The sequence below is a fragment of the Anas acuta genome, chromosome 1 (assembly GCF_963932015.1).
Source record: "Anas acuta chromosome 1, bAnaAcu1.1, whole genome shotgun sequence".
NCBI classification, from domain to species: domain Eukaryota; kingdom Metazoa; phylum Chordata; class Aves; order Anseriformes; family Anatidae; genus Anas; species Anas acuta.
This window is the reverse complement of record NC_088979.1, coordinates 98861519-98880499: the sequence shown is the minus strand read 5'-3', so window position 1 is coordinate 98880499 and position 18981 is coordinate 98861519. Positions and strand designations below refer to the sequence as shown.

Here is an 18981-nt window from a genome sequence, read left to right as displayed (position 1 = left end):
AGCATGGGACAGTCAGCCAAGGTTAACCCACCACAAACATTTTTTTCACATCTCAAATGTATGGGGATATATAAAATATAAATATAAATAGTACAGAAATTATAGGTGATTATTTTGAAAATATTTCAATAATTTTTAGTCTTATTAATCTTTTGCCCTGTATTATAAAGAAACAACACTACCATGTGCTACAACAAGCACAAAACAGATTTGTTCAAAAGTACTTCTACATATAAGGGAAGATGCCATAACAGTATACTATTGAGTATGAATAGGTCCCCTCCTTTCTTCCTTACTCTTCTTTCTTCTCTCCCTTTTTGTTACACTTTCTCAATTTAAGTAATTCTGAACAACATAAATCTCAACAAATCTAAACATAAATCTCTCAACACCCATTTCAGGAAAGGAAGCACTGTTTCAATTTCATAGAGACAGCAAAGCATAAATGTGAAGTCCAGGGTCACAGAGGAAGTTTGTGGCTCAGCTGAGTTATCAGCTGAGCATGTTTTTTTTTCAGAGTTTCAGATGAGTACTTCATTCACAACACATTTCAGCCTCCTAATAAAGATTTGTCACCAGTAAGTAAAATTCTACTGGCAGCTGGACTTATAAAGAATTTCTTCACTTTGCAAATGATGGTAACATTTAAAAAAAGTTTCAGGGATCTGCATATGAAAACTTGAGAATCACTACTTACAGGAGAATATACACCTGTAAATCATCAGCCACAAAGAAATTCAATGGGTAGTATTAAAATTAATCAAGAAAAAATCATTAGGATTAATTAAATTTTTCATTAATTAAATTTGTTTAATTTAAATTTAATTAAATTTAAATTTATTTAATTAAATTTTATTTTTTTTCTCTGAGCATAACATACCAACTCTGTCCAACTTCTTGACAAGACCTTTTCTCCCTTATAGCCATTTGTGCCAGACATAGGTAGCAGATAAGCTTTATGTTATGTGAAGGCAGAAAATAGCTCAGGCAGCAGACAGAGCTATGATGGGGCTGAGGCAGGCTCATCAGACACCAGCTGGACAGCCCTGCAATACACTGCAGCTCCACTCTGGCATATTCCAGAAATGGCATATCAAGAACCTTGGCACTGAGGATGCTCGAGAAGAGTATAACAGGCTCACAAATGCTTAGTAGCTATTCCTCATGTGAAAACACAAACCAGGAAAACAGTTGTGTCTGCTGAGGCAGATTCCCATTCAGGAAACAGAAGTGAGCTTTTCCTAGAGGTCTAGCTGGCAATCAGACCTTTAACTCTGGGGATCAAGAAACACAAAAAAGGGAGAAACATGCTAAGAAAAGCAATATGCAGTTTTACTAGGGTATCCCAAAGGCAAAGTATCCCAAAGTTTGACTAGGGTATCCCAAAGGCAAAGTGCAGTTATTGTTTTTTAAAATCTCTTCATATATAAACTAAACTCAAATCATGCCCCCAGGCATATGAGACTACAAGTAGTATCATGTTAAAAGGAGAGAAAAGTAAAATGTGTCATATTTTTGTCCTGCATTAATAGCAGACAGACAAACTGAGATTGTGTTGTATTCTGTCAAAGCTTCAAGTTTTGAGATATATTAATGTCCTGGTTTCAGTTAGAACAAAATTAATTTTCTTAGAAAATTCTTCTAAGGGACCAGCACCTGGTTCCTTAACTGCTTTCAAAGGGAGTTGTGGGTGGTGCCCAGAATGTCTTCAAATTTATGACTGTAATTACAGAAAGCAAATGAATCCTATGTTTCTATTCATTTGCTCTGTGTGAAGAGCATAGAGCTTAAGAGCACATAAGGAAGAGAGTGAAAACAACAAAGGAGTAAGGTTATTATTTTAAGGTAAGTCAATTAAGTTTCCAAAATATCTTCCAGAAACTAACACAGGTCCTCCATAGATGGAGATCTTTTTACTTAAGAATATTTCTTTCTTCTTTTTGCTTATAAAAATGAATTAATTAAGAGAAAACAACCTTAAATGAAATACCTGAGAATGCAGGTAAAGATTAGGAGACCCTACACCATTAAATTCCGAGACATAACTTCCAACCATTAAAATGGTCCCATTATAAATCATAATTTATGTCTGAAATAGAACCAAAGTTTAAGCTTCAAGAGTTTGGCCATTCTGGGTGGACAACTCTGTTTAGGGCTTCCAACAGATGTTCAACTCTTACAAGCTGGTTACTCAGAAACTGGGTGGGGAGGAAAGAAAGAGCATGTGATTTATATTTGTATGAGAATCAGGGCAACTTATTTTTGAATACTTTTTAATTTGGCTGACATGCAAATTTCCTCAGTTCTCAGTATTTTTCCTCAGTACAAAATTTTCTAAGTACAAAACCATAAATCCGTATTTAATCTGAGAAATCAAGCAGGATACATAGTTTATATGTCACTCATACAAATTCAACAGAAAGACCAGTTTATTTGTTCTAATAAACATGCCTAACTTGTATCTTATGAGTTATATACTTTCTTTCTCCTTCAGCAGACTCACTGATGACTCTACAGATGCCCAGTACCTACACAATGATTACACACAGATAAAACCAGGAGAAACCTGTTATTTGAAAATGGAGGTCAACCATTTGGTTGTTTCAGCTTGTTAGTTTGATTTTAAACAAAAACTGTATTCTTTCATCTCCTCACCTCACCTCACAGTTACAATTGCAGATTTCATGTGAAAGAAACATTTTCCAGTCTAGTTTTCAAGGGCAAAATGGCTGTGATAACATCCAGAGCAATGTGGGTGATATAAGGAAAATTGAAGACAAAAATGTCAGTGTGTTGTTAACAACAAGATGGTTGATAGTACTGAATTTTGTTTTTGCACATAGGCTGAAAGGAGAAAGTTACTATGTTAGCATCATGTTTCAATAAAGACAAGCCTCCAGGGAAACAGCTCAAGTACACAAAGAAGCAAGAAGCAAAATGTGCTGGAACCCTCTTGAAGGGGGGAGACAGAAATATGCTGTTTCCATGCTGACTTGGCTTCCTTTTAGGATAATGTGAAAATATACCTCTGTTTTGGCCAACACCATTCCAACACCATTCCAGACCAAAAATACATATTCAGTCTGCCAGTGCAGTATACCCTGCTACTGAATACCTTCTTCACTTATTTTCAGACTTAATAGCCTCACTGACATATGTAGCCTGGAAACTTTTCAAAGCATAAAAATATAAAGAATTGCAATACCAAATCTATGACCAGAGTTACATGGCTCATCAGAATATTCATACTGAAAGTAAAAAAAGTAAGCAAAAGCACCAATAGAATGTAAATATATGTCTCTAGTACAAGCACAAAGAGGAAATGAAGACAGAGATAACAGAGTACATTTAGCATATGTGCTTTTGTTTAATGTACAAATACTACAGTTAGAGATGAACTGCAAAATATAAAAGTACGTGTATAAGTGTTGTGAATCAGAGAAGTACTGAAAATATCTGAGGTCACCAAAGTCTCTGAAAACTACTTACTAACAATGTTTTAACACACACATGCACATAAAAAGATCAACACAAAGACAGTGTTTGAGGAATTGTTTTGTTTTGCATTTTTTAATGTTCATGCTAAAATGGAAAAACTTCGAATGGTAAGTTAATGAATCTGTAAATTTTTTTTGTCAGCAGAAATGATATTACTGGGGAAAAGCTCACCCAGAAATTCTTACTATATTCATTATGTGCAGACTTCATTTCAGGAAACAGGCTTTATATTCTTCTTTCGACTATAAGCTCAAGTAAATCTCTTGGGTGCTTCAGCTTTCTCATCTGCAAAGAGACATGATTAACTTGTTTTATGTGGTAGCTGAGCCAGTGACGCAGAGCGATACATAAAGACAAAGTGTTATTACACAAGTACAAAAAAAAATATGTTTTGAAAATTCATTTGGCTAGAGGTAAATTGATGTTTATTATGATTTACATCTAGTAAGACTATTGATGTAACCCCAATAGTAGAACTACACTGTTAGGGAGAAAATTATCATATAATCATAGAATGGTTTGAATTGGAAGGGACTTTAAAGATCATCTATTTCCAATTTGAAAATTTAAATGAATACCTAAAATGTGAGTAAGCAGTTACATAATCAGGAAAAAGCAAGTCTTCTTTCAAATACCACTTTAATCAATTATTTGTAAATTGGTTGTTGAAACTATTTAGAAATATTTTTCTTTTCATTTTTACATTATTAGAATATATAGGGTTAAGCAGAAGAAACATATTGCATAGGATTTCACTATGATCTATAGACTGTGAGGTGCGACTCAGATTTTCAATTATGAATGAAAAGTAGAGAATAAGATTAACTTATGTATGTCTACAAATTGAAGGGGCTGCATATTTACAGGAACTCGGGATAATAAACCATTTCAATTGGAGCTGCACCTTGGAGAATGTGGGATCCAATTCAAAATACAATGAACACATAATTTAAGGTGTAGATGATGTATAGGTGCTAAAAAAACAGTTCAAAACATAAGTGACATAAGTATTACAAAACTGCACATAAGTCAGCTGTGTCACACTGTTGAAGAAGAGAAGACAAATACATGAAATATGTAGTAAAAGCAGTTTTACTCCTAAGGCATTAAGTAATTCTTCAAACGTGTTGGTTTCTGCTGCTTCCCAAAGCATTTTGGTTTTGAATGCTACATTTCAGGAAGATATTAATCAGCTGAAGAGAACCCAGAGATTAGCACTGAGAAGCAGCAGAGGTCTAGAAAATCTGATTGATGAAGACACATAAAAAGCATTGTGGTATGAGACATCAGTCTTCAAATGTCTTTAAACTAGTTATAAAGAAGAAAACTATTTTCCTTGTCATTTATGTTAAGGGCAGAGAATAACCTGCTGAAATAGAAGAAGGAAGATCAAGATTAGATTCAATGAAGCACGATATCAATGGAAGTGAATACCAATGAAAAATATTTGATTTCAATCCTTGCAGCCTTTACAAATATATAGATAGATAGATACTGATTTGAGGTGGGGAATGGTCATTACAATATCTCGATGCCACATCTAGCAAAAAGCAAAGCATTTAACACTGTCTCCCATGATATCCTTGTCATTAAATTGGAGAGGAATGGATTTGATGGATTTAATTCCTTACTCGGTTGGTAAGGAATTGGCTGGATGATCATGCTCAAGCCATTGTGGTCAATGGCTTGATGTCCAGGTGGAGATCATTCACAAGTGGTGTTCCCCAGTGGTCAGTACTGGAACCAGTGCTGTCTACTATCTTTGTCAGTGACATGGGCAGAGGGATTGAGTGCAACCTCAGTAAGTCTGCTGATAACACCAAGCTGTGTGGTGTGGTTGACGTACTGGAGAGAAGGGATGCCATCCAGAGGAACAGGCTTGACAGGCTTGAGAGCTGGGCCTGTGCAAACCTGAGGTTCAATAAGGTCAAGTGCAAGGTCCTGCATCTGGGTCAGGACATTCCCAAGTACAAATTGAGGCTGAGCAGGGAATGGATCGAGAGCAGCCCTGACTAGAAGGACCTGAGGGTGTTGGTTGACAAGAAGCTCTGCACAAGATAACCATGTGTGCTTGCAGCCCATAAAGTCAACCATATCCTGGACTGCATCAAAAGAAGTATGGCCAGCAGGTCTAGGGAGGTGATTCTCCACCTCTACATGTACTCTGCTCTCATGAGATCCCACCTGAAGTACCGTGTTCAGCTCTGGGGCCCCCCAGAGCAAAAGAAGGGCATGAACCTATTAGAACAAGTTCAGAGGAGGGCCACAAAGATGATCAAGGGGGTTGTAGCACTTCCCTTATGAAGACAGACTGAAGGAGTTCAGGTTGTTCAGTCTGGAGAAGAAAAGGCTCCTGGGAGAACTTACAGCAATTTTCCAATACTTAAAGTGGGCCTACAGAAAAGCTGGAGAGGGACTCTTCTGGGAGTGATGGTGGACAGTCGGCTGAATATGAGCCAGCACTGTGCTCAGGTGGCCAAGAAGGCCAACGGCATCCTGGCTTGTATCAGAAACAGTGTGACCAGCAGGGCTAGGGAGGTGATCGTCCCCCTGTACTCAGCTCTGGTGAGGCCGCACCTCGAGTACTGTATTCAGTTTTGGGCCCCTTGCTACAAGAAGGACATTGAGGTGCTTGAGAGGGTCCAGAGAAGGGCAACCAAGCTGGTGAGGGGCTTGGAGAACAAGTCCTACGAGGAGCGGCTGAGGGAGCTGGGCTTGTTCAGCCTGGAGAAGAGGAGGCTCAGGGGCTACCTTATTGCTCTTTACAGATACCTTAAAGGAGGCTGTAGTGAGGTGGGGGTTGGCCTGTTCTCCCACGTGCCTGGTGACAGGATGAGGGGGAATGGGCTTAAGTTGCGCCAGGGGAGTTTTAGGTTGGATCTTAGGAAGAACTTCTTTACTGAAAGGGTTGTTAGACACTGGAACAGGCTGCCCAGGGAAGTGGTGGAGTCACCATCCCTGGAAGTCTTTAAAAGACGTTTAGATGTAGAGCTTAGGGATATGGTTTAGTGGGGACTGTTAGTGTTAGGTCAGAGGTTGGACTCGATGATCTTGAGGTCTCTTCCAACCTAGAAATTCTGTGTGATTCTGTGATTCTTTTACTGGGACTGTAGTGATAGGACAAGGAATAATGGCTTTAAACTAAAAGTAGGTTTAGATTAGGTACAAGGAATAAATTCTTCACTCAGAGGGTGGTGAGGCACTGGCACAGGTTGCCCAGAGAAGCTGTGGATGCCCCATTCCTGGAAGTGTTCAAAGCCAGGTTGGATGGGGCTTTGAGCAACCTGGTCGAGTGGGTCGAGTGTCCCTTCCCACGTCAGGGAGGTTGGAGTTATATGATCACTTACATCCCAAACCATGCTATGATTCTATGAGCCTATGATCTATGCTCAGTGATTTCTGTGTTTATTATAAACAGAGAGAACTGTAAAGGTGAATTAACTCTATTGAAATCATCTGAGTTACTATAGCTGAAGGTGAAAGCATAAACTGTCCTAAAATAACTTTAAAAAACAAAACCAAAAATACTCTTTTTTTTTGTTTGTTTTGTTTTGTTTTTCTATTTGTTCAGTCCTCTCAATTTCATTGGTACCTTTGCTACAAACACATCCTTCCAGCTGTTCTGTGCTACTTTCTTTCTCTTGTTTTGAGCAAACAGCAATAATTTCTTGGCATATGCTGCACACCTGGAAAAAACTTGAGGGTTTTGCTGCATTACACACCTGCAAATAGTTGACAGTTTTTATCTCCCAGCAATCTCCAGGAGAATGACAATAATCAGTGACAGTTTCACCTGCAATTTCAACTCTTTCCTGACACCATGTGTTTTGGAACTGAGGCACCTGAAGCACAACCTGCCTGCTGCTCACTGGCGCAGCAGGCCAAGAAGCCATCACCCAGGGGTACTCCATGGATTTCTCAATGGTTTGCTACAAAGGCTGCTCAGTGTACAATGTGACTTTGAAAAAAATTCTCAGGGTGTCAGTGATATCTTTTACTTTGAATCTGTTAGAGAAGGGTATGGAGAACCACATATGGAGAATGAGAACCATAAAGTGTGTCATAAGTTCCACCATATGTGGAACCATACAGAGAATGGTGTGGAGAACCATACCATACCATGGTATGGAGAACCATCCTCTCTTCAGAACACTTTTCTGTGAATTTCAGGAAAACAGTGCTGGTTTCAATACAAATCTGATGGAAAAAAGACCTAGTAAAATTTCCATTTAAAAGCTCAGAATTTCATAATCAGAGATAAAGACTCTTTTCTAGTTTGTTTTGTTTTGTTCTCCATTTTTTCCCATATGGTTCCCATATTAAACTCAAAGAAGAGAAAAAAACAGAAAAGGTTGTGATGGTAGCTATTTCTATGTGTTAAAGCAAATTTCAAGAGGGATTTATAATGGAAAGGTTAAAATTATTTGTTGCCAAGAAATCACTGTAAAATCATCCGAAAGCATTTCAGACAGAAAATAATTTAATTTATTAACAGCAAATCTACATTCACCCAAATTCCATTGTCTAAATAAGAGGTGAAAGGGCAGTGTAGGAGGATCTCACTGAAATGACAGCAATGTTACACAGCCTCAAATAATTACTCCAATTCAAAACTCCTTTGTTCCAAGTGATGATTTTCTTCCTGTAATGATGGCAGAGTTAATAATCATTGTATAGATTTTTATTTGGTAAGTTGAAAGGAATGATTTTATTAGCAAAGCAGTCTTGCTATGCTTTTAAAATGCCAATTTTGAGAGAATCTCAAGTATACTATTCCATTAAAAGGCAGGTTGGACTGCCTTATTATTCTTATATGAAAAAAAAATAAATCTATGTCCCAATTGACATGCTATAGCTAATAAATCTATTTTTAAGAGATTAAATTACTGCATCTGATCAACAATACAGCATCAGAGAGAAAGAGAAATGATTGCAGCATACATTCTGGGTCCTATTCTTCCTATCTACGGCACATAACATTTGCTATTGTCATACTAGCTTTGAAAACTTTTACAATTGTAAATTTAATTAGTAAAGTTCTTTTCTGAAATGAAGCTAGCTTGACTGATACCTTCTTATTTAATATAATACTTTGTGTATTCATTTCATAGTTGTTTACTATTCACATCCACAGTCAAGCTTTTCCCTTTTGCAAATACATTTATTGACAGGCATCAAGAAGCATCATTTTTAGTATATACTGACAATGAAACAACTTTGCTAGCCAAGAGTATGCAACATGTTGTGATTTTTTTTTTCCCTAGAATGAACTTACCATTGCATTGTGTATGCTGTTATTTCAGAAAGTTTTCTTTCTTTAGTAAAAAAAATAATAATCTTGGGACAATTGTTGAACAGTTCATTACCATTTTTTCCCCTACTCTCTAGGAGAGTTAAGACTTCTTGACCAAATTACGTTTGTTTATTATAAAGGAGAGATGAGATATTGTTCTGCTAGAAAGAATTAAGTAACCATAACCTTTTCTATATTTGTAACATTTCTTAATGGAAGGGACCCACACAGAAATATAATAAAGACATGGTTTCATACCACCCAGTGGGTGATAGTGGTTGTAGGGGATGGTCCAGATGATCTTAGAGGTCTTTTCCAACCTTAATAATTCTATTATTCTGTGCTTCCATATTAGCTTGATAGCCCATTTTATCTAATTAAATAGTTATCCAACAGAATTAAAATGTTTTCTCATTTATTAAATCACACCACCATTTTTCTGTCTTAGACCCGTCTGCCAGTCACTTGCAACTTTATTAAATTTAAGCTGTTGAGGTAAGAATTTCCATATGGATTATACCTATTATTATATCTTGGCTTTATTAACTTTGTGAAGATTTTTAATCATTTTAAAGAACAAGACCAAGGGGAAAATGCACTGCTAATTCCTTAATGAATTTTTTCCTTTGTTTGTTTGTTTGGAATGTGGCTTACCCTTACATCCTGAAGAAACTTGAAATTAAGTTAGAAGCCCTCTCCAAGCATCAGACATTCTTTCTGCTGTTTTGAGGCAAAATTTGTTTCAAAGGGAAAAGTTCATGGACAAGATAGACAATAGTTGTTTTAGAAATTAATTCCCTGGTATGTGCTCACTTCACAGCTAAGAACAGAATTCAGGGTCTTGGTTTTTTTTACCTTATTTTCTGACAGTTTCATCCTTTCATTAAGGCCCACAGAACAAATTACTGCCTACTGCTCTATCAGCTGCTCTGTTAGCTCAGGTGACAGAAGTTTATGTGGTGCATCAAAAGCCCCAGTAACACTGATTATTCACATGGCTATCAGTATAATTCAATATTAAAACAAAAATTATAAAAATAGTAAAAAAAAAAAAAAAATAGTAAAAAAAAAAAAAAAAAAGAGGCAAAATTAAATTCATTGTATATGAGAGGACATTTCTTTACTGTGAGGGTGACAGAGCACTAGAACAGGTAGCCCAGAGAAATTATGGAGGAGTCTCCTTCTCTAGAGATATTCAAAACCCACTTGGATGCCATCCTGTGCAAAGTGCTCTAGGTGATCCTGTTTAGCAGGAGGGTTGGACTAGGTGATATTCAGAGGTCCCTTCCAACCTCAGCCTTTCTGTGATTCTATGAAGATGAGAAGTGCCACAATCAAGACTGTGTTTATAAATATAATTCAGCCCCTTCTGTACATTATGACAATTTTTTTTTTTTAATTTTTTCTTCCCTGCAGAATTTCAGGAAAACAGAAGGGACCAGGCTGAAAAATGAAACATGATGTAGGAATGATGGGGCAATGAAGGAGACTCTTGCCTCAAGGTGCCCTAGTTCATTTGTAGCAGGAAGTAGTAGACATTGAAGACTGCTGGAGATGATCACTGTAATTGTATATTCCTTATTTTCTGAGTGTCTGTCTTAAGACATCTGCAACTTAAGTTGCAGAGCTGCTGTATACTCACGGCTGCATATGAAGTCAATGGAAACTGTGCTGAAATATGTGAAAGCTATGCAATATTAGAGACAGATGAGACAAATCCCAAGTGCTTCAAGCCAAACAACTTAAAAGTAATAGTTCTTTAGACAATAACGTCTGTGACTCTCAATCCCCATCTATATAAAAAAGATACAAACGAAGTCTTTTCTCACAGTGTTGTCAGAACACAGACATTATTGTTTATGAACCACTCATCTGTGAATAAGAACCCCAAAGTAAAATCTACAAGGAAAACCAGTTTGGCCACTGCGGAGGTAAAAAATGTTCATCCAAACTCCTCGTGGCAGTGTTCATTAGGGCAGCATTGTGAATTCTGCACAAACTCTATGCTGCATACGTGGGGAGAAGCAGCAAAAATAAGATGGGATTTCAAAACATAATCAGAATGTCTGCAAATGAAGACAACCTCTACTTTGATTCTAGCATCATCTAAGTAGAAAGTAATTTAATGTACAATATAATAGGTGTTATACTAACACAAACTTATTATTTTATGTACAAATTGTATGAAGATAATGTTATACATCAAAAAGTTTTCTTATTTTTGAGGATTAGCTTTAATAGTAGATTATTGTTGCAGGGAACACCTAAGAAAGAAAAGTCCAGTCTTGGGAGAGTGAGAAACCATTCAACACTCAAACCACACCTCTATAAAAAGGTTGGAAGGTGATAGGATTGTTTTTCCATTTCTTTCTTCTCTATTAATGTTGCTGTATTCATGGAGATTACTGGACAAGTAGATGAAATATGCCCACTCTTTCACATCACAAAGCTTACTCTTATCAAAAGTTCTTTCTGAATGCAGTTAAATGGTTATTTTTTAGTTGATACATGTCAGTTCAAAACAGAACACACAGAGAGGCATACTTAGCATTCATATCAATGTATTATTTGTCACACTTTCTTAAAGTGTATACTGACTCTCATTTAGATGCATATGTCTATTATGTCAGACCCAGGCTCTCTCTTATTTCATAAAGAATGCCAGGATCATTTTGATGAAAAGGTTGGTTTGCTTCCTTTTTTACAGTTTTTCTTTTCTTCTATTTCATCATTCATGGTGAAACACAGCAAAAAAGTGTTAACAACATCCAGCAGTCCCAGTGATGAGGATCATGTATTTACAAAGACACATGTTCATTTTGTTATTACACAGTTTTAGGTCTCCTGAAAAGTGCATATTACAAAAAACATCTGATAAATGTTGACAGATAGCAAATACTCTGAAACATTGACAGAGAGAAACAATATACATTCATTGAAATGCATCTGTATGTCATGCATATAGTCAGACCATTGGAGCCCTGCTATCCAGTGTTCTTCTCAAAGAAACCCACTCCCTATGAGTTTGCATTATACAATTCCCACAATAGCTTTTCTAATTAAACAAACCACTTTACACCCTTAACAGAGTACTTGCATTGTGCACTAAAACTTATGAGTCTAGAAGCTATCTGGTGTATCTTATGATTCTTATGGGGAGCAGTTATCTAATATGCATATGCATTAATGTAGTTTTTAGAAATGATGTTCACTAAATCTTTTGGGCTTGATATTTTTACTGTACGGCTAACAATTCTGTGTGTTTTAACCTACCAAGCAGCAGAGAAAGGTTGTAGAAATTCCTGACCTTCCAGTTTAAAATTGAGTGGTTTCAGCTTTCTTTCAGCTCATTCTAAATCCCTTTTCAGTATCCTAAGATATGTTGTAAGCTATCTGAAAAGGATTAATAAATCACTACCCCTCTCACCTTCACTTCTGCCTCTCCTTGTGTTCTACTTTTAGACACTGCTGTTACTGTATCCTCTCAAAGGTCAGATGGATGCTCTTGTAAGCAAAGATCATGTCTTCCTATGAAATCAAATTCCCTTCTTCCCCTAAAAATAGTAATAAAAAAACATACCAAGAAAACAGAAAAAAAAAAATATGATTCTGACATGCATTACTTCTAAACACATCTTTATGAACCCAGTTTCCAAGGAAATCTGTCAAAGGACTAACAGAATATATACTCTGGCAACAATATAAAACCTATGATCTCATAGTGAGGCCATAAAAGAAGATGGGGAATCACGGTTGGCATCTCAGCAATGCCTCCTCTACGGATAAATCAGAGGTGCAGGTGGTGTGATCAGTGTGCTGCCTGCAACCATAGCATTGCCCCACATCAGGGGAAATAAAGTAGGCAGGTGTCCACATCCCCATGCAATTCTCTGCTGAGCATACTTTGCCTCAGACACAGACACAGAACAGTGCTCAGGTCTCCTCCTTGGTGTAGACCAGGGGTGTCTCCACAGAGACATTCCAGAAGCCAAATCTCAGAACACCGTGTTCTGGCCATATAAATCCATACACTACGATTGCACAGTGCTTGCAAAATAGCATGTGTTGTTCCATGGCAAGAGAGAAGATTCCTTAATTCCCAGGTAGCCTTAAATTACTACCAAGGCTCAAGTTCTTATTTGCTGCAAGATCAAGCATGCATTCCTGTTTTATGGGATGCAGTAATAGATGAACTCAGCAGTCCACCCATCATTGCTAGTTTCTTACATCATTCTGTCAAAGTTCTGCTATTATAGAGCCTGGGATCAATTTTAAATATAATTATCCAGTACAGGAAGGCTTAAGCCCTTTAAAAGTTCAGTTCTAAATTCAGCTAATCTAAAATGTAGAAAAGGTCAGCATGAACAAACAAGGAGAAATAAAGCAATAAAAGACAATCCCATTAAGTGAAGAAATTTAATAGAAAAAGTAATCTATACATATGTTTCTTTATATTGTAAAATGAGAAAACATGTCCTGTACTTTACAACAATGAAGCATGGCAGGTAAATTTTAAAGCAGTAAAGGCACCAAAAACACAGCTGCTAAATAAAATTCAATTTTAATCAAAGATACTTATGTTTAGGAAGCCATTTAGAGGCAAAGGAGACTCCTGCCATTTCTTCATTTATTTTAAATGTATTAGGAGTTAATTCAGTGGGCCAAAATTTCCAGAAGCACTGTAATAATGTGCTCTATTACAACAAAATGACCACAGAACACAGCATAAAAATCATAGAAGGTAAGGTGAAAAGTATCTTCTATTTAATTTTCCTGCTAATAAACAATGTGCCTCAAAGCACAATCTCAAGGGTTTAGTTCGGTTTAATTTTAAATGTCCAGAGAGAGGGATATTTCATCCGTTCTCTTGAGATTGTAATACACTTCCTTATAAACTTTTCAGAATCTTTTCTTGACATTCAGCCTTACCTCAGAAAAAAGCAATCAAGTTTGTCTCACAAGAATTCCTTTCATCTACCCTTAGTGCCCTGTGACTGTGTTTATCTAAATAGCAAAGTAAAGAGTTACCCAAGTAGAAAGATGTTTCTAAAACAAAGAAAAAGTATGGATTCTAAGAAAATAATTTATTCTTATTTTATTTTTGTTCTTCAGTGAAATCATAACACTCAACTTGAAAGACAGTACTTGTAGAAAATAAGACCCCATCAGGCTCTCTCCCTGAAGAAAAATTTAAGTGCTAACAGAGAAAGATAAAACTTTTGGTCAGATCTTAATCTGATATAAAACTTTCTGTATGTATTAACTTGAGTGCAGGTCAGCCAAGTGAAGATCTGAGGATTTGGACCATTAGGTTAAACACAGTCTTTGGAATGGGATAATCATCGTTGATTAAACTTTATCATTTGTATTATATAAATGTCTCTGAGAACAACTCTTTCTGGATTTTGCTTAACTTCTTCTCATAATGATTTTGCACTGTGAAGGGAGCAATTTTAGGTGAAAGTGGCACAACAATGAACAAGGATTTGTTCATGCTAGTATGAATATTTTGACAATGTAAATTTTTTGGATAAAGCTCAAATGTGTGAAGATAACTACTCTTCTTTTCAGATAGTGGCTAATTTCATGTCTTAATATGAAATTACATGAGCATATCAAGTCTGAGAATGTTCCACAGACCACAAAAGTAACATTTTTGGCTAAATAAGTAATTTATGTTTTATAGAAAACTTAAGAATCATTTTCAACCAGGTGGGATTTAGGGCCTGAAAAAAATAGTTACAGAGGATCAGTAGTTCATGGCTGAGACTTCCACATATCTTAACATCATTAATATTTAGTGAAGATCAAGCTCATAAGCAATGGACTTAGAAACCTTTTGTACTTTACGTCACTGAGCCTTCAATCTCCACCCCAAACAACTCGTATTTTCCACTTGCATAAGTGAAATCAACACATCATACATCTGGAAGTAAGCCACTTGGAAATAAAGAACTCACAGTTGTATACTTGATCATCTTATCAGAAATCAAATATCTCAGGGCATATGTCTGATGAGGCTGCTGCTGTGACAGAGAACTTTCTAACTGGGTTTATAAATTGGCTATTGCCATCAACAACACAGTGTAAAAAATGAGTTAGATATAAACCTCAAAGGAGACGTGTTGCCTTGATAAAACTGTTTTCCAAAGTTTTTGTCAATACGACATTATATAATTCATTCTTATGTCTCAAGCCCACTCTCTAATTCTGGCAATGCGAAACCATTTACATGGTCCATAAGACATTGCAGTAGCAACATAAAGCCGTACTAATTGCTTAACTTAATGCATAATCAGTAGTCCTAAGGAGTTCAGTAACACCACTTGCATAGATAAGGACAGTAAAAGTACAGTTTTTGCAGGAGAGTTAAGGAGAAATGATGACAGTCAAGGACTGAATATATTAATATATTGTGTGAACTGTACCTCATAAGTGGCTTTTGAATGTATAATTTTTTTTCAGAGGAAAACCTTTAAAAAATAAAAACAACTTTACTAAATAGATACAACAACTTTAGTAAAACTCTAAAATGAAATGGCATTTTGTATCAAAAGATACGTTCTGTAAAACTAAACAAAAAATAAATAAATAAATTGATTTTTCGGAAATATTTTTTTTCTGATCAAAACGCTTTATATTATTGATTTCTGATCTCCACATGGAATTTAAAGATCATTGAAATGTAGTACAAATCAGTAAAGGATTTTAAAAAGGGGAAAAAAAAAGAAAAAGAAATTTCAGAAATTTCAGTGAAAGTATAGATTTCCTTGCTCATGCAACAGCCTTCAGACCTTATAATAATGATCTTGGTACATCTATAAATATCCATATAGATATATACATATATGAAGGAAATTGATATTGTGTCCCTAATTATGGAAGTATGAGCAGAATATTTCTGAATAATTGCTGAATGAAAGAAATTGGTAGTTGTCTGATCTAAAGACTTCTGCTATGATCAGAAAAGAGTAAATTCAAACAAGAACCCATCTCTGCTAGTGGAGAAGTGCATTCAATGGATGATAGAAGAGGAAGTGAATGAATGGACCTCCTTTGGACAGAAACTCCTGAAGAAACATAGAGGCAGAAGCAGGGACAGAAACAAAGGGCCCATTTTATGATTATGGAGACTACACTTGGGGTAAGAACAAGTAAAAAAGGTATTATTTTAATAAGACGTAATTATGTGACTTGTGTATTTTTAAAAGTAGAAATGTGAAATACCTGCCATCTTCTGAAACTCAACAGTTACAGTAACAGCTTCTTAGAAGCACTAAAAATCTCATTGATGCCAGCAACTCAAGCAACCTTTTGAGGTATTGTGGTATAGATCAGTTTCCTAATGTATAAGAAAAAGATGACTGTGGTAACTTCAACAGTGTGAACTATAAAAAAGTCACGTAAGGGTTCTTGAAAGATGTTTATAATAGAAATGCATTTTATAGCCTATCATTTAAGATATTCACACAAGTTATTGATGTTATAGTTTTATAGTCAGATGGAAATTACCAGAAGATTTAGTTTGTGAATCTCTAACAGTAAAATACACACAGTGCCTGAACTTTAAATGTGACTTTGCAATAGCAATATCATCTGCTACTTGTTAGCAAAGCTAATGGAAATATAAAAGTTTATTTTTTCATAGACATGATGAGGAAAAAAAAATCTTTAGAAAGGCTGTGAAACTTAATTACTCTATGAGCTACTTATCATGTCTGAGTTAAACCATTTCAATTCCTATTTTCATGATTAGTAGGATATTCACTGTAAAGAAATAAAAGATAAATTCTTGATCTTTATCACCCTGAATTTCTTACTATAGTACAAGATTTCTCTCTAATTATTAGAGAGAGTCAGCTTTTCCAAGCGTTCAAAATATTGGTAATATGCTAAGTATAAAATAGACCATATATTTAACTTTGCTACTAATCTACCATGGCAAAAATGTCAGATTAATTAGCATTTGATCTGTAGAATGTATAAGTTATGGTCTAGCTTAAATTTTTACTTTCAAATATACAGTTTTTGTGAATACCACCAACTTTTTTGGGTATCAATTCTCCACCAAGCTGTGATAGGACTTGATGTGACAGTGTACTCTCCTTCACAACCTCCCTGTTTAAGTAGAGAATCCAGCCTAAGCAGATAACCATCAATTCATGATGGAAGTGTCTGGTCATGATGGCTGTACCCTGGAGGCAGGAGAGTGTGGTGGTTTTACCGTGCTGGGCAGCTAAACCCCACAACCTCTCTCTCACTCCCCCTCCTTTAGATGAGGAGGGGGAGAAGTAAAGCAAAGAACAACTCACGGGTTGAGATAAGGATAATTTAATTAAAGGGAAATAATTATAATAATTAAATAAAGACTACCATGAACTAAACAATTTAGCTAAGGGGAAATAAAAAGGGAAAGGGGAAAAGGGAGGGGAAAAGGAAAAATAAAAAGAAGGGAGGAAAACAAACAAACAAAATAAAGCTATATGGAAGTGCAGAGGAAAGAAATTACTCTCTACTTCCCACAAATGAGCGATGATTGACCAGGTCCTTGAAGCAAGGCCTCAACGCACGCAGCCGGTGTTCGAGAGGAGGACAGACGTCTTCTCAAAGAGAGCCCACCCCTCCCCTCTTCTTCCTGTTTCCACCTTTTATTGCTGAGTGTGACATCACATGGTATGGAATATCCCTTTGATTGGTTTAGGTCAGCTGCCCTAGTGATGTTTCTCTCCTCACTTTTTGCCCACCCCCTAAGAGGGTTAGAGGAAGGCCCAATGCTGTGCCACTGCTGCTCAGCAGTAGACACAACACTGGTGTGATAACACTGCTGTTCCAGCTACAAGTACAGAGCACGGCACTGTATGGGCTGCTGCCGAGAAAGTTAACATTCCAGCCAGACCCAGTACAGAGAGACAGAACACAAATAGCCAAGGTCCAGTTTAAGCAATGCACACACCCCCACCCTTCCAACCCTAACCACAGCACTGGCCAAATTTGGAAGAAAATAACATCTGTATGCAAATGTGACCAAAAGTCAATCATCTTATCCCACAAAGAGTGAGCAGCCCAGAAGCCCTTTGTGCTCTGCTGACACTACAGCAGGCTGCACACCAGGACCTCCCCTTGGGCAGAGATGCCTCCCAAAATTACTTCTGCAGATTGAGAGGACCCTTACTGCTACAGAGTCAGTAAGCAGGCTGGGAAAATAACAACATGCTAATGCACTGTAATGGTGCTTTATGATCACTCTAAGATCTTAGCTAAGTAGCATACAGGATTTACGTAATTCATATAATCTTTTAAACATAATCCGTTGACCAAATCTGGGACTAGGAATGGATTCTGCCACACCTAGGCTCTTTATCTCTTTAGTTCAAAGAGTTTAGAAAGCAAGGGGGTCTGAACGTCATAACTCAACAGAAGAGACTCCTTGATGCAATGTTGCCTAACCTAGTTCCTTTTATGCAGTCTTCATGTAGTATAATGTCTTTCACTTAGTGTCTTTGAGGAGTATATAGTGTGTTTTATATAGTGTATGATTATAAATATCTTCCAATTATAATCAGGTGTATCTTGTCATCATCAAATCTTTAAGTCACATGAGCTTTTTTGTCAATAAATCATATTGCTGTTTCGCTCTTTTGAGTGAAGTACATATCATTCTTCTTTTCCTTTTTCCACTGTGACACTTCGTAAATAAAAAATCAGAGAAAAAAAAAATGACTTTAAGCTGTCCTAATGTGTAATGGAGCAAATATTATAAGCAATGATCAGACTTGTGGATAAATGGACATTTCAGGATACTCCTGGAAATATCACAGCAAGAGTTTAGTCTACAGGCATGTCTCCTCTTTAGCTGATGCTAATATTAAGTGGTAACTGACATCAAGAGGGAGTTGAATGAGGAGAAAAAATAATAATAATAAAAAATTAGAAGCAGAGCAGTGTCTGGAAACTTAAAATTTTCAATAGAAAAAATGATGAAATCAGAAATATTTGGTTTAAAGTAAACTAAAGTAAAGTAAGAATAGCAAAGTAAGTTAAGTCTAACCAACTACTTCTTGAACAACCAATATATTTCCTATTTTGTTTTAATTTTCCTGACATCTTAGCACACCTTGTTGTCCTACCAAAGTGACTCTCCCTGTTAGCTTGCTGAAGCGAAAATCAGGACAGAAATCACATAGCTTAAT

The 18981-nt window shown here is 36.4% G+C and overlaps 1 long non-coding RNA gene across 1 annotated transcript in view; it reads right to left on the bottom strand.

Moving 5' to 3' along the window:
* Window positions 1–3343: 3343 nt before the first annotated feature.
* Window positions 3344–18981, bottom strand: part of LOC137850198 (uncharacterized) — a 53730-nt gene continuing 38092 nt past the window's right edge. Inside the window, exons 3-4 of the long non-coding RNA XR_011092347.1 lie at window positions 8009–8140; window positions 3344–3783 (exon numbers count right to left, since the gene is read on the bottom strand). This is a non-coding gene — a long non-coding RNA (uncharacterized lncRNA). The remainder of the gene's footprint in view (window positions 3784–8008; window positions 8141–18981) is intronic.